Below are 14,224 nucleotides of genomic sequence, written 5' to 3'. Positions count from 1 at the left end.
CAAAGGATCAACTTGAGTATCTTTCTACCACTGCCACAGGTAAATCAATGGAACAGACAGTCAGGAGGATACAAAAGGCTGTTAACGTTTGTGTTTGTTCCATTTCCAGACAGGGGTAAGAGAAGGACAGAGGATTTGTGGCTGCGATAAGACCATGGTAGGAGGGGCAGCATCATATCTGAGGAGAAGACAAGGCTATTCTTGACTGTAGGTAATCCTCTTAGTTTTCATTTTGCTCTTTTAGTTACTGAAAGAAGTGGATGACCGTGTGGGTTGTGATGATTTACACAACCAGTAACAGGAGGGATTTTTGGATTCCTCCTGACTGGCAAAACCAGTACATGCAAATATCAGTAAGCAGCTTCACAGGAGTGAAAAGACAAGCCTATAGAGCCTGTTAGGCTGTGAAGTTTGTCTAAAACAAAACTACATAGCATATTCATGAGGGCATGCTCTATAGTCAGCATTTATGCAGACAGATGATGAATGCATGAAAGCACAAACGTCAGTGCGACAAAGTACAAAGACAACTTTTAGTTTTACACAACTTTAACTTTACACAAACACAAAAAATATCTGCATGCTGAAAATATAGAGTAAAACAAACATTGGCCCACATCCATGCTTCCCTGTTTCACCTGTGTATAAATAAGCAAGAATATTACACATCAGCAAAGACTCTCCCAGCATTTTGCAGATGACATAATAAATATGGAGAGATTAAAAAAGCATTAGCACAGGCAGGGGGATTACATCAACACTGTCCACCATCAGCCTGAATCCAACAAACTGTGTGTGTGTGTGTGTGTGTGTGTGTGTGTGTGTATTCTTCAGTATTGTGTGTACCCATTAGATTTATCCCCTGGTGGCTTTTAAACTGACTGACTGAAGGCGGAAAAAGAAGACAGAAAAGGAGATGGAAATAAGGAGAGAAGGAGTGGGAGAAGCAAACAACAAGAACGGAAGAGAGAGACAGAGAGAGAGAGAGAGAGAGAGAGAGAGAGAGAGAGAGAGAGAGAGAGAGAGAGAGAGATCAAGATAGATAACAGAAGGAGATATAGACAGATTGAGACAGAAGCCGAGAAAGAGAGAGACAAAGAGAGGGGGGAGAGATATGTACAAAGAGGGGAATGAGAGGCTTCCTCTAATTGTAGCCTGGGGGCCTGTTGGGCAGACAGTCCATTACTCAGTCCTCACCGACAGGTAACCTACTTAACACACGCAGCTAAAAATAAAAAACTGCTGATGTGTCCAAACCTGCACGCCACCTCCACATCCCTCTACATCCAACAGCATTTCATTTAACCATACGGGCCTGACTGGTGAAAGCTGCCACAGGTTCATACGAGTCAAGAGGTTTTCCCTCCTGTGTCAATATAGTCAAACCAAGATTATTTACAAATCACAGTTGATTTATAAAATTATCCTCTGCTGTTCTTTACATACATGATTTCTTATGTGGTTATGGTTTGTATAAATGCAACACATAATGCTTATTAAAGAGTCCATTGGATTATACTATTGTATAATGCATGGCTTGAAGAACTTTGAAACTTGCAGTGCTGTTTTCTTTAGATCAGTGTCTAAGTGACAATCATCATCAAATCAAAGTCATTCAACAAATACATTTTTTTCCCCTCCTTTCGGTCATTAGAAAGTAAGAAAAAATGACTCGACATTAGATCTATGAAATATTTTAATTCCAAGTTCATTTGTATGGCACATTTTCATACAAATGCAGTTTTTATTATGAGGAAAACAACCGAGGCTTACAGCAACGGTAGCTGTGTATAAATAATTGAATCAGGAAATTAATAGTCTTAACATTAACATTGTAAATTGAATATCTTTGGGTTGGTGGGACAGAATTAGAAATTTGTCCACATTACCTAGGGCTCTGGGAAATTCTGAATGGCAATTTCCGCTTTTTTTTTTTTTGACAGTTTAGATATTAGGACAGTTTATAGATCGTAATCGACTAATACATTAGCAAAAAAAGAAATAGTAAATTGCAGCAGATAAACATATACATACAGTGATGATATGATAAATTACTTCATGAGAATGCTAAACTGAATAAAAATTAGGTTGCTTTTAAGTGAAACTAGTGAAGGTCGCAAATCTCAGATTAGCAGGTAAATATTTGTGTTACAAGTTCGGCTTAGTTACAACATATGAGAAAGAACAGGCTCCAATGGCTGAAACTAAACTGCTTCTGCTGCAATACTAGTAGAGGAAAGCAGTAAAAGGGCAGATACTTGATGGGGGATATTTTAAATGTTAATCACTGCCTTGGGAACTGTGCCTTCATTTATATTAAGCTTGAAGGCAATATGAGCGAACACCTGTCAGTTTATGATAAAAACAATTCATTCAGAGGCTGGTACAGTTGAGTTGACACAGGAGTTGTTCCATGTCAAGTGTGCTCCTGCAGCTGGCAGGTTAAGTCCTCTGTCTACTTATTGTTTACCTTGCTGGCTATTAGGCTCAGTTAGCTTCCCCCTGTCCATAGGGACGAAAGACGAAACCAGGGCCCTTAGGAGCCACTGGTCACTCGTCTGGGGCTAGCTGACATTGGTGACTAGTGACCTTGGTGAAGTTTAGTCATGCTGTACTGCTGTGAGTGTCAACGTATCAAGTAGACAGGTCGGGTTTTTCCAGTAAAAGAATATCGTGCTGTAGCTACATTGGATATACTACTACAGTATACTGTGGTACAGTATCAGGACTCAGTCAGTCTTACCTTAAAAAGGGAAAAGAGATCAGACATTTGTACTTTTCAAGGCATCGACACGTACTAAGTGCAGTAACAACCTCATATCAGTGGTTTATACTGGCCACTGAGTATAACCCACATATTATGAGTTCTTGTTCCAAAAAATAAATACCATATCATATAGACTTTTACATTTGTAAGAACAAATTGCAATATCCAACCATGTGAGATGGATCCGGTAGGTGATGGTGGCTTCCAGCAGCTGTGCAGATGAGCTAAGCAGCACAACAGCGGGGGGGGTTATGTTGTTTAAAAAGGTTGAACTGATGCTGGGAAGGAATGGAGATCTGTAACTCTATCTGATGTCAGTGACCCAATGAGTCAGATATCTGACATAAAGGACAGATAAATTGACTTTTGGGGGTTTTCTGCATGTATTAAGGTTAGGTTCATTTTTTAACATAAGGCAGGTTAAGCATAAATTGGAGGAAGGTCATAGAAATTATGCCAACACTTATGTGTGCTTCACAGCACAAAGTGAATATATCAACATTTTGCTTCAGAAGCATGAGTCACGCTGTCCATCAGCAGCACTGAATCCTGTCAAAATGTCCTTGAGCAAGATAATGAACCACCTACCTGCTCTCACATTCTCAGTCTCTCTGGATTAAAGTGGTAGTTAAATGCTTAAAATGTAAAAACGTAAATGCAGAATCTTAGAAGCAGTTCTATCTTTCTCCTTATTATACCATTCTGGTGAGAGCAGTGAGCTCTCAAGTTTCCCTTCTCTACTGACAGTGTTATGTAACTCCCGGGTGTAGAAGGGGCCCACGGGTGCTGGCTGGTGAGCCCCTCAACAGAGAGGCAGCCACGCTTTGCTAAACCAATGAGGCTGGAGCAAAATACACCGGGTTCAGACAGCTGAACACTCAGAGCTCACTAAGTCCTGAAGTGACACACCACCCAATCAGAGAGGATGCTGCTAGCGGTAAACTGCTGGAGGCAACCATGAAGCAGGATTGCTGGGTACAAAGTCAAACTGTGTGTACAGAATAATTACAGAGGGAGCACAGCTAGTTACCAAACCTAAATGTTTTACTCAACAACTCCAACAACTGCCACTTGTAGGGAAACAGTGATCACCGGATAAGATCATACAGTCCATAGCTGGAAAGCAATTGCTTTGGCAGTCCATCTGAATTTGTTAGTGCGATTGTTAACATGACTACCATATGAATACATTTCCAAAATAGTAAGTGATCACAGCGCTCTAGGAGGAGGTGATGTGACAATATATACCGTGAGATGTTTCCATAGTATTTATACTGTGGCAGCTATCTCTTTAACAACTCTGGGTGTTTTAGACTATTGTGAGCAATATGGCCTCCCAGCATTACTAACTGTGTCAATAAGAAGACTTCATTTAGTCCAGTATATCTGTGGACAAAACAAATAACTACCACTACATCCATTCAGTTGGACACCAGCTGAACTCTTTTATCAAGAATATTCTCAACAATGGGAGGCACCCTGCTGGTGTGTGGACAGTCAGTGCTAAAGTAGGAAACATGAGGGGGTCACAACAGTGTTATACCAACACAGGTTTTTTTCAGGTTGCTACACAGAGACAATTCTTATGCACAAATTCCATATTTTTAGATTTTCATCCAATTCAAATTTAATTACTCAATGTGTCTGCCCTAAATATTACTTACTTACTTATTTTATTGTCAGGGTTAAAAAACAGTAATAAGCAAAGAGTAATCAAATTCTCTTAGATGGGTTAACTGCTCCCTAAGCCAGGTTTCACAGAAGATTATACTGTAAAACACACTCCTAAAGCTGATGAGAGAAATCATTACAGTACTGTTTATGTGTTACTCATTTCCATACACTGTCAAACCTAATTATTGATTCTATTCTCAATCAGAAGGCTCCTTTTCTCCCCCTTCTCACCCTGGCAGAGTGGTGGATCAATTGGAGAAACTCAATGCGCCTCAACACCATTCCCTCTGATGGGAATGAAGAAACAGAAGCAAGCAAGTGCAGTGCCATCTGAGCCTGGCTTCAGCATGAGCGGGGAGTGGTGCATTATGGGTCACGTTAGAGAACAGAGGCTGTGATGACCCAGCAGGATGGTGTGTTAGAGTACGTCTGTTACAGGCCTGCACCCTGTAGCTCCTCCAGGCGAGAGAGTCCATATGAAGTCTCAAAACTGGTTGGGGAAAATTTCTGCTTCAATGTGAAGCATTGTCATTTTTCTTATTTACGAACATCCAACACGTTTACACATTACACAACACTGAGTGATAAGGCACATGAGAAAAATACGTGGCAAGCATAAAAAGGGGCCAAGGAAGAGAGAAAAGGGACAGACGGATGGAGGAAAATGTAAAGTACAAATATGAAAGGGTGGATAAATGACTAGCGGGAGGCAGGATGGCACAAGGGGAGGGCAAGACAAGAGTGGTAGCTGAATGACTGACAGCCAGAATATTAGCTAGCCTCTTCATCTTTTTGATAGATGGCTGCTCCCTCAAAGGAAGGCCAGTATTGAAAGTGACAAACATGTTGCACTTGTATCACAAAAAAAACCTGAACCTAAATCCCCAGAAAAACCAAAAAGGAAGGAGGAAGGAGGCAAAGATGAAAAAGATGCCATAGTTTGTTTCTTTTCTCTTGTGAAAATATGATAAACAGGAAAATACACACTGTGGCGACTTCCGAATTAACTGATGTCACGTCAAACTGTACAGTATGTGGTTTAATATCCTGCTTTTCTTTGCACCTGCAGTCTGTCTGACATTCTACAAATGAGTCGATCAAAGTTTTTTGTCTGTTGATTGTCTTTAACAGAGTAAAGAGGCATAATCCTCAAGTGGGATGATTACAACAGTACCAGTCAGCAAGAAGCCACTCAGGAAGCATGAACCAAACTCGTAAGACTAGACTAGTCTGTGAGGTTTCCCTTTGTTGATCAGTGGAATTTTGTGGCTATGAAGAAGGGTGCTTTTAAGTTGAAAAACGTGTGCTCAGCAAGCCTTTCCTTGTACAGGTAAACAGAAAATGCTTCTTAGGCAATTCAAAGGTATGCCATTAATTTCCACTAGGGTATGTTCTAGCTAAAAAATAAATTAAGCAAAAAAATATATATACAAATATACAAATATTGTATAAAGTAGACGATAAAAATAATTAGTCTTCTAAAACAATTTTAAACATAATTTAATCTGTGCCCTCTGACATCCATTTAAAAAAGGTCCACCTTGGAAAATGTAGGTCATACGAGAGCAGCTCTGCAGTAAAAGGGACATCATAGACCTCATAAGTATTCTCTAAAAAACAACAACATAAAAGCCAGATTAATAAAGATATTGTATCTAAAACCTTGGTCCTCTTGTGTTTTCAAAAAAGTTTTAGACAAAAAACAGAGACTGAATTATAACTTCTAAGTCTGTAAGCTTCTGGTCATAACACAGTCAGACAGCCTGACATAATAATGACACCACTCCTCAATGCTGACACACCTGGCTTCCCCGAACACTGCTCATTTCTCTTCATTTCAGTGGGACACAGCGAGATAATCTTCTGGTGTGATATTCAGAGGACGGCAGCCTGGTAATTAAAAACCAGCTCCCCCTGAGGCCTTTGTCCTTGGTTGCTGGCGAGGAAGTTTCTAGAGGCTTCCCTGGAGGGTTTAGGGTGGTGGGGGGGCAACAGCTGGCCCGCCTGGCAGATTGCAAATTCATCTGTCTCTGTATCGCTGCCGTGGCATTTTAATGGTCCGGCTGGTTCTGCATTTCAATAAGCTGAGTTGGAAGTGCAGACACAGTATTCAAACAGAAAGCAAAAAAGCAAAATTTCTCATTTTGCTTGCAGTGAAATTGGTGACAAGCAAGCAGGTTGGAGTAAACACTTGACACGCCAGAGAGCTGAAGGGTAACAGAGCTGTTATTAGGATTAGTGTTTTGGTTAACGTCTTTCTTTGCTTCTCTTTTAAATGAATTAAGTAAGAAAGTGCTAAAAGGATTAGAGATCGCCAGAAAACAAATCATCAATATTACTGACAAATGATTAAGTCACAAAACAAAGTGCATCAGTTCTAAAATGATTAAGTCATTTATCAAGGAAAATTGCCAAACATTTGCTTGTCAATGTGATTTCGAACATAGCTTATTTGGTTCTCTTCAAGAGAGGGCATTCTGTCATTGGCCAACTAGATGCTAAAATACCCAAATACACACCCTGCCACACTAGCTGCCTGAAGGTTCTGCTCTTTACTCATCACCCTACCCATAACACGCAGGAGACTTTGTGTTGCCAAGTTACTTTTCACATCTGGTTCCAGCCTCTGATATGTGAGGATTTGATGCGTTTTATCGGATAGGATTTATATTTGGGTTTTAGACAGTAGACCAAAACAGCAGTTTGAAGACATCAATTTAGGTTCTGGGAAATCACGATGAGCATTTTTCACTTTATTTAAAAAAATATAACTCAGCAGTTTAATCGATGATGATTTAATGATGAGGAGTTAGTTGCAACCCTAAAATGAAGTTTCGCAGAGCTCAACAAAGCCTCTTTTCCACTTTTGAAAACAAGATAACAAAGCCTTTTTTCTTTATGTGACTAGTTAATTTTCTTCCACAAGTTGACAAACTGCAACAGCGCCTCATCCTGCTTGGCACTTTCTAGAGTGAGGCTGTGCATTTGCATTTGACACTTTCTACATTTGACTTTTCCAGCATTAATGTCAGTCTTTGTTGTGTTCTATTTGAATGTAGTTTTACAGCTTATTCACTGAAAAAGCAATGCAGTCTACCTGACAGTATTTCTAGCATATATATTAGTACTGTGTACATGTTAGTGCACCACCTTTCGAAATTTGAGGTGCCTTTGCAAAATGGCAAAAAAAAAAAAACACTCATACTGAACTGCATAAAAACAAATGTGAAAAAATGCTGTAATGTTCCAGTCCACATTTGGTAGGGAACAATTTGGTGCTGGAGCAGGATGAGATGCCCTCCTCTCTCTCACATAACACACACACACACACACACACACACACACACACACACACACACACACAGCATCATTGAGAGAGGTCAGTGGATAAGTGCATCCCCCAGATATCTGACATTTTCTGTGTGTTGTGGTTCTTACTGGGGGATATGAGTTGAGTATCTGTTATGTGGGGACAGAAGACCCCAAGGGATGATAGAGGTGGAGGGAGTGGAGGGTCAGACATTCAGTGGGTTGGTCCATGTGGGAAGACGGAGAGACTTGTATGGATGTGTATAAATTATATGAACTGTGTTTTAACACGCACACACACACACACACACACACACACACACACACACACACACACACACACACACACACACACACACACACACACACACACACACACACACACACACACACACACACACACACACACACACACACACACACACACACACACACACACACGGTTTTAGACTTCCTATTCTGCCTGGATTTTTCTTCCCCTGCATCTTCAAAATAAAAGTGCACATGAATGAATAATGAAGACGTTGCTATTTTAGTGCCAATGTTAACATCCATTTTAATTGTGCCCTATTTATAAACTTCAAATAAACTATCTGAAACCTTGTTGCTTCTTCAGACTGAGCTCAGGGTTTCCATAGCGACACAGTGCCTCTTAAGTCCTGATGTTCAGTTATGAAGAACAAGAAAGACAATGGAGACACTCAGCTGTAACCAGGGGATGTAGTACTGGATAGCTGGCAGTCTCATCCATTATTATATCCACTGACTGACAGGGAGAGTAAATCAGTCGAAAATGGGACAGGATTCTTTATTGTATGCAACCAAAGGTTAAAAAAAAAATTTTTTACATTGTTCTGCGGAGAAAACACCCTTTGTAATATTATTAATAACTAATATGACAGGTTAAATATTGAAAAACAAAGCAACAGTCTCATTTACCAGCTAACTGCTACTTTTATAGAGAAAAGTCCACTGCACATGACCAGTGCCAACTAATCAATTAATCACCAACTATTTTGAGAATCACTTTTTAATGAAATACTATTTCTGTTTTTAATCCAAATACTTTTTAAAATTACGTCATCTTGGGCTTTGGGAAAAACTTATCACATTTTTCATAATTTTCTAGAATTTTCTGGACAAAACAACTAATCAATTAAATCAAGAAAAAGATTCTTTTTTTAAAAAAGGAATAATTTAAATAATTGTAAGATGCAGCCCTACCTGGACTGAAATCTCAATCATTAACCTGATTACTAACTAATTTTCAAATGCACAGGGTAGTGCACTGAATATCAGGTAATCTTGGTAAGTACAGACAGCCCACCTTCTGGCTACACTTACACTGCTCAAACTCCTCTAGACAGATTAAATGCTTTTTTTTATCCCCTTGTTTGTTTGTCTGTCCTTACAGTATTTGTCATTGGCTTCACCTTTTGGGGCGAAGAAGCTGCGAACCAAGTTGCCAATGTGACAAGCATTGTCAGGATTATTCCCAGATAAACACGGGCCGTGCGGATAAGACTGCAGGTGGAAATAACTGGCTTGGCCCGACATAGGTTACTGAGGTTATTGATGAAAATGTACTTTCTTTCTTAGAATATTATTACAGCTGGTTTACTGAGTGACTGCTGAATTTTGCCATTGACAAACTGACGGACTGACTGAGTGAGAGAGACTCAGATAACACACTGGTCACACAGCCCAGCAAACACCAGTCACGGCTAATTCCCCCCCCCATTCATTCACTCCCTTCCTCCCGCCTTGGCAACAGCAGCAAGGCTAAATGCCACACAGGAAGAACTAGCCATATCAACGATGGCCTGAGGCGAGCTGCTGGACCATCACTACTAAATAACTGCCTAACACAGCCAAGCCTGGTGTGCTACTATGGGAAACACTGCCTCAGGAAGGAGGAAGGAGGAGGGAGGAGGGAGGAAATATGCTAAGGAGCCAAGGGGGTAATTTGACTGTCTTATGGTATTTAATTCAGCTAAAATGCCCTGAGAGAGAATTAGAGAAGCTGGCTGTACATCTGCTGGCAGAGAGTCAGCACCTGAGGTCTGCAGGGAAGTTAACAGTAAAAAACAGGTTTGTCCTTCACTGTCCGTCAAGGTGCTTGTCTTTGTCCTCTATGTATGAATAGCTAGAGCAAGAATATTGGTGTAAATTATGCTAAATCAAGTTAGAAAGGATGAATAGAAAAGAAATAAAACAATCTTTAGATGTTCCTTTAGTACAGCAGTAAGGAAAGTGGATTGAAGCTGTACCAAAGCCAATACTTTAATGAGCTCCATTCTGTCACAATAAAATCCCTTTTGAACAGGAGAAAGAATGTCTGCAGTTCAAAGTGCCAGCTGTGGCGAGCTCAGTTGCCTGAAAATGTTGACCATGGAAGAGAAGAGAGGGGGATCCATCAAAGTCTGAGACAGGCCAGATATTTAGGGATTCTTTTTCACACATAAAAAGCATAAAACTTGGCACCACCACTTTTACAAACACTGATCAATGTCATTTATCATTTCCTAAAAAGCTGCAGCATATGTTTAATAATATGAGTCAACTGCACAGAAATTACTTGGTATATTACAATAACATAGTGAATTCCTTTATTTTGGATGCATGTCAATGTGATTTCAAATGTTGCTTATTTGGTTTATGCAGGTGATAAAATCCATGTTGTACATATTTAAATGTATACGTTGACATACTTTTTATTTAGCCTAATAAAAATATTATTTTATTAAATTTAGTTGTGGTACACTTTTTACACTCCTTTGATTTACCTTTTCAAATCCAGCATATAATAATTTGGATTAAAATTATTTGAACTACAATGACGGTCATTATAATCTAATTCCTGCACATTACTGGTGTTAAAATATTCAGTGCTTCTGACCATGAGGCATGGAGAGATTGGAAAGGTGGAGGAGAGAGGTGGTGCTATTGATCACTGCTGGCACTTTATCATTTACAGATTTAATGATCATTACAGGTGAATCAATAACTAGCTGCTCCGTTCAGCTCTTGATGTGGGTGCTGTCAATCAAAATTTCTATTTGAACAGATTTTTTTCTAATATTTAATTTATGCTTTATAAATATATAATACTTAGGAGTCTTTTAGCTCCCTATGATTGTAACAAAGTCAAATTAGAATTACCACCCCGCAGCTGTCTGCCTCCACCAACCAGTGAAGCAGCTGTTTACATCTAATGTCTGTCCAGACTAATATATATGTTGAAGACTTTGAAGGAATTTAATAAAAAAGGTATTAACTGTATGTTTTGGTGTAATAAAAATTATCAATATTTTGATGATATATATATGAATCCAGTGAATATACATTTTTTAAATGATCAAGAAAAATGAGTACACATGTACTTGATTACTATGTCAAGATAGAATATAGCTTTACAAAATGTGGTGGTTTTGTTTTCTCCTGGCATTTTTAGATGTAAACCCCTCTGAGAGCTGTAGGTAAAACTCACTCACGCTCAACATTCAGAATGAGGCAAGAAGGGAAAGGCAGAATTTATGAGATGGAAAGATGAACGCCGATACTGAAATCTAGAATCACTCAAACGTGATTTGTGAGGACACAGTGACCTTTGACTTTTGACCAACAAATTCTAATCAGTTCATCCTTGATTCAAGGTAGACGTTTGTGCCAATTAGCCCACAGCGTTCTTGAGATATCGCATTCACAAGAATCGGATGGATGGACAACACAAAAACACAATAGTTATTGCCACAGCTCAAGCCGGTACGGAAATAACCCATTCAACCATATCACCACAGAAAATTCTTCCTGACCAGGCAGATACTGGCCAAATCAGCAACATGAGGTCCCATCACAAGCCAAAAACAACCCTGACCTAAATAAGTTTTCACTGTTGACACTAGCCATAGAGATGCTACTGTGCTCAAGACTGAGGTGGAATTTTACAAAGTGGTTTCTTAGTTGTGGAGTCAGCGTTACTCAAGACAAAAAGAGGGAGCGATGATGCAACAGAGACTAAAATGACAATAAGGGAAAAATTGCAGAATCAGACTTTTCAAACTAAAAGTGTAATGCTGAGCATGACTTGAAACCAGTAAAACCAATGTGCTCAGTTGGGAGAGTCAAAGCACTTAGAAAAGATGGAAGAGAAAGCTCTTAGTCAAGTGGTCACTGATGGATTGAAGGCTTACCTATGGCAATCATCAGGTCCAAAGGTGAAATGAAAGCCTTGAACTCTGAAAAGCAGCTGATGGAGACTTCCAGTGATTCCACATTTTAGGCATTTTCCAATGTTCCTATCCAGGGCACCAGGCAATGAGTGGGCAGCTAAGTGTTCCATTTATGGCTCTGGTGCACTGACAGGATTCAGGTCCACTATGTGGATTAAACCTGCAACCATTTTGCTAGTAGATGGACAGTGTAACCTCTTAGCAACAATGGCAATTTGAGAGACAGTGACATTTATAAAATAAAAGATACCGTGTTGTGATTAAATGTCAAGTCCCCACTGTACGCTCTGCTGAGAGGCTCTCACAGTATTCTCATTAAACTGCAGGTACTTTCTGCAGCATCACTATGTACTACCATGATCAATGACTACATGCATTACAGCTAGCTCACATTACACAGTACACATGTTCGGCTTACAAACAAGTGAACTACCAGAGCTCCTTCCAAAGACCACTACCTTCCTCCCAACTGAGCTGGGAAAACTGGGTAAAGATGAGAAAATAAGAATCAGCCTTACTAGAACAACTACCTTCATTGTAATTCTGACCAAGACATTAAACCACATAGCCAGTAGAAAACTTTTATTATACAGTTAAAGTGTGGGCATGTGCTGAAGAAGACTGAGAAGTCTACGTTTTTAGACATGCTAGAAGGTCTACAGGTGACATTGATGGCCTGTCAGTTAGTTTGTCCACCACTTTGGTCCAGACTGAAATATCTCAACAACTATTAAATGGATGGCCAGAAATTTCAACATTCAAGGCCCCAGAGGATGAATCCTAATGACTTGATGATCTCCTGCAGACATTTAGCTCAAAGCACCGCTGTGCCACAGGAAAGCCTCACAGTGCCACTAAAGGGGCTGTAGCCTTGTTAATGGATAAATACGTGTTTAAAAAAGGTTTAACACTGAACAAAGAGCACACAATCAGCTATGCATAGATCAACACCTGTCAGCTATCGGGCCACAGTTGCAGCCCACATTTTCAAAGACTGACTGAGGCCATGCAAGATGTATGAGGCTGTGTTGGTGTGTGGGTGTTATGAGTGTGTCCTCCTACCATCAAAGGCTTTTGGTGGGCGCCGCAAGGCTCCACCATTAGCACAAAGAGGCAGGAACTGGCTTCCCCTCCAATTATGACTTCCCCACCTCAAAAGAGGGTCAGGTGGTCCTTTCTCAATTAGGACGGAAAGAGGAGGAGGAAAGTGGCAGGGTGGAAAGGGATAGAGGAAGTGAGGCGAGTGCTGCCATTTGTGGAAATAAAAGGGAATTCCTGATATAGTGTTGGCTATGAATATTGAGCAGGCCTGGACCAGGAAGCCACTCTTGGGTTTGGCTGAATAGTTAGTGTAGATGAAATGCTTTCTGGTAGGAGGAACAAATACATATTTCCATTCCAAAACTAGATATCAAACATAAGAGAGAAAAAAAAAGGTAAATCATCCAAAAACAGCCTGCTCTTAAACATAGTTTCTGGCATAAAATAAAACACATTTGATTTCAACAAACACAACATAAAGAACTCAATGCTGTATATTAAAATAGTTCTTAAGCTTTATGCCATAGAACAACCTTTTTTGATGCAATGAGCACTGTGCTCGATACAAATGGTTTACAGTGCAATAAATAACAATTTCATGAGTCTCTCGTGCTGATATACAGTACTTATACATAACTTCTGTGGTAATTTAAAAAGCTACTAAACCTGAAAATACAAAATGTCTTATAAGGAAGTGTATTTTATTATTTTATTTTATTTTATATCGCAAATATCATCTGTGTATAAAAATAAGACTACCCCAAAATATTAACTTTAACTAACCTGTTTCACTAAAATAGATATTAACAGCATTTAAATGAATGCGCATGAAACTGCTTATTTTCCTAATCACCATTCTTTATCCTTTCTCTCTTTTGCTCCTTCTTTATTTTCTTTCTCCTTTTCCCATCTATATATCCCCCTACCTGCTTCTCTCCCCTTCCACCCTCACGATCCTCCTTTTCTCCATCCTCCCATCGTTTCTTTCTCCAACCAGCTTGTTTCTACCCAATCTTCTTTCAATTCCCCCTTCCATCTCCTCATGCTCGTCTCTACACTAAACCACTCAGTGAAGACGGTCGGGCTACAGCCGTTTCAAAGCTTGCCTGCAATCTAGGTGAGTACATGAATTTCAAAGACTAATTTAAGACCAAGAACAAAGGATCAGGCTCTATAATGAGGAAATTGTTCACACCGAGAG

At 39.7% G+C, this 14,224-nt stretch overlaps 1 protein-coding gene across 3 annotated transcripts in view; it reads right to left on the bottom strand.

The window, feature by feature from the left end:
• rabgap1l (RAB GTPase activating protein 1-like) overlaps nucleotides 1–14,224 on the bottom strand; it is a 110,469-nt gene that overhangs the window by 48,349 nt on the left and 47,896 nt on the right. The window lies entirely within an intron of this gene.

The sequence above is a fragment of the Dicentrarchus labrax genome, unplaced genomic scaffold (genome assembly GCF_905237075.1).
Source record: "Dicentrarchus labrax unplaced genomic scaffold, dlabrax2021, whole genome shotgun sequence".
Classification (NCBI taxonomy): Eukaryota; Metazoa; Chordata; class Actinopteri; family Moronidae; genus Dicentrarchus; species Dicentrarchus labrax.
This window is presented reverse-complemented; position numbering and strand designations above follow the sequence as displayed.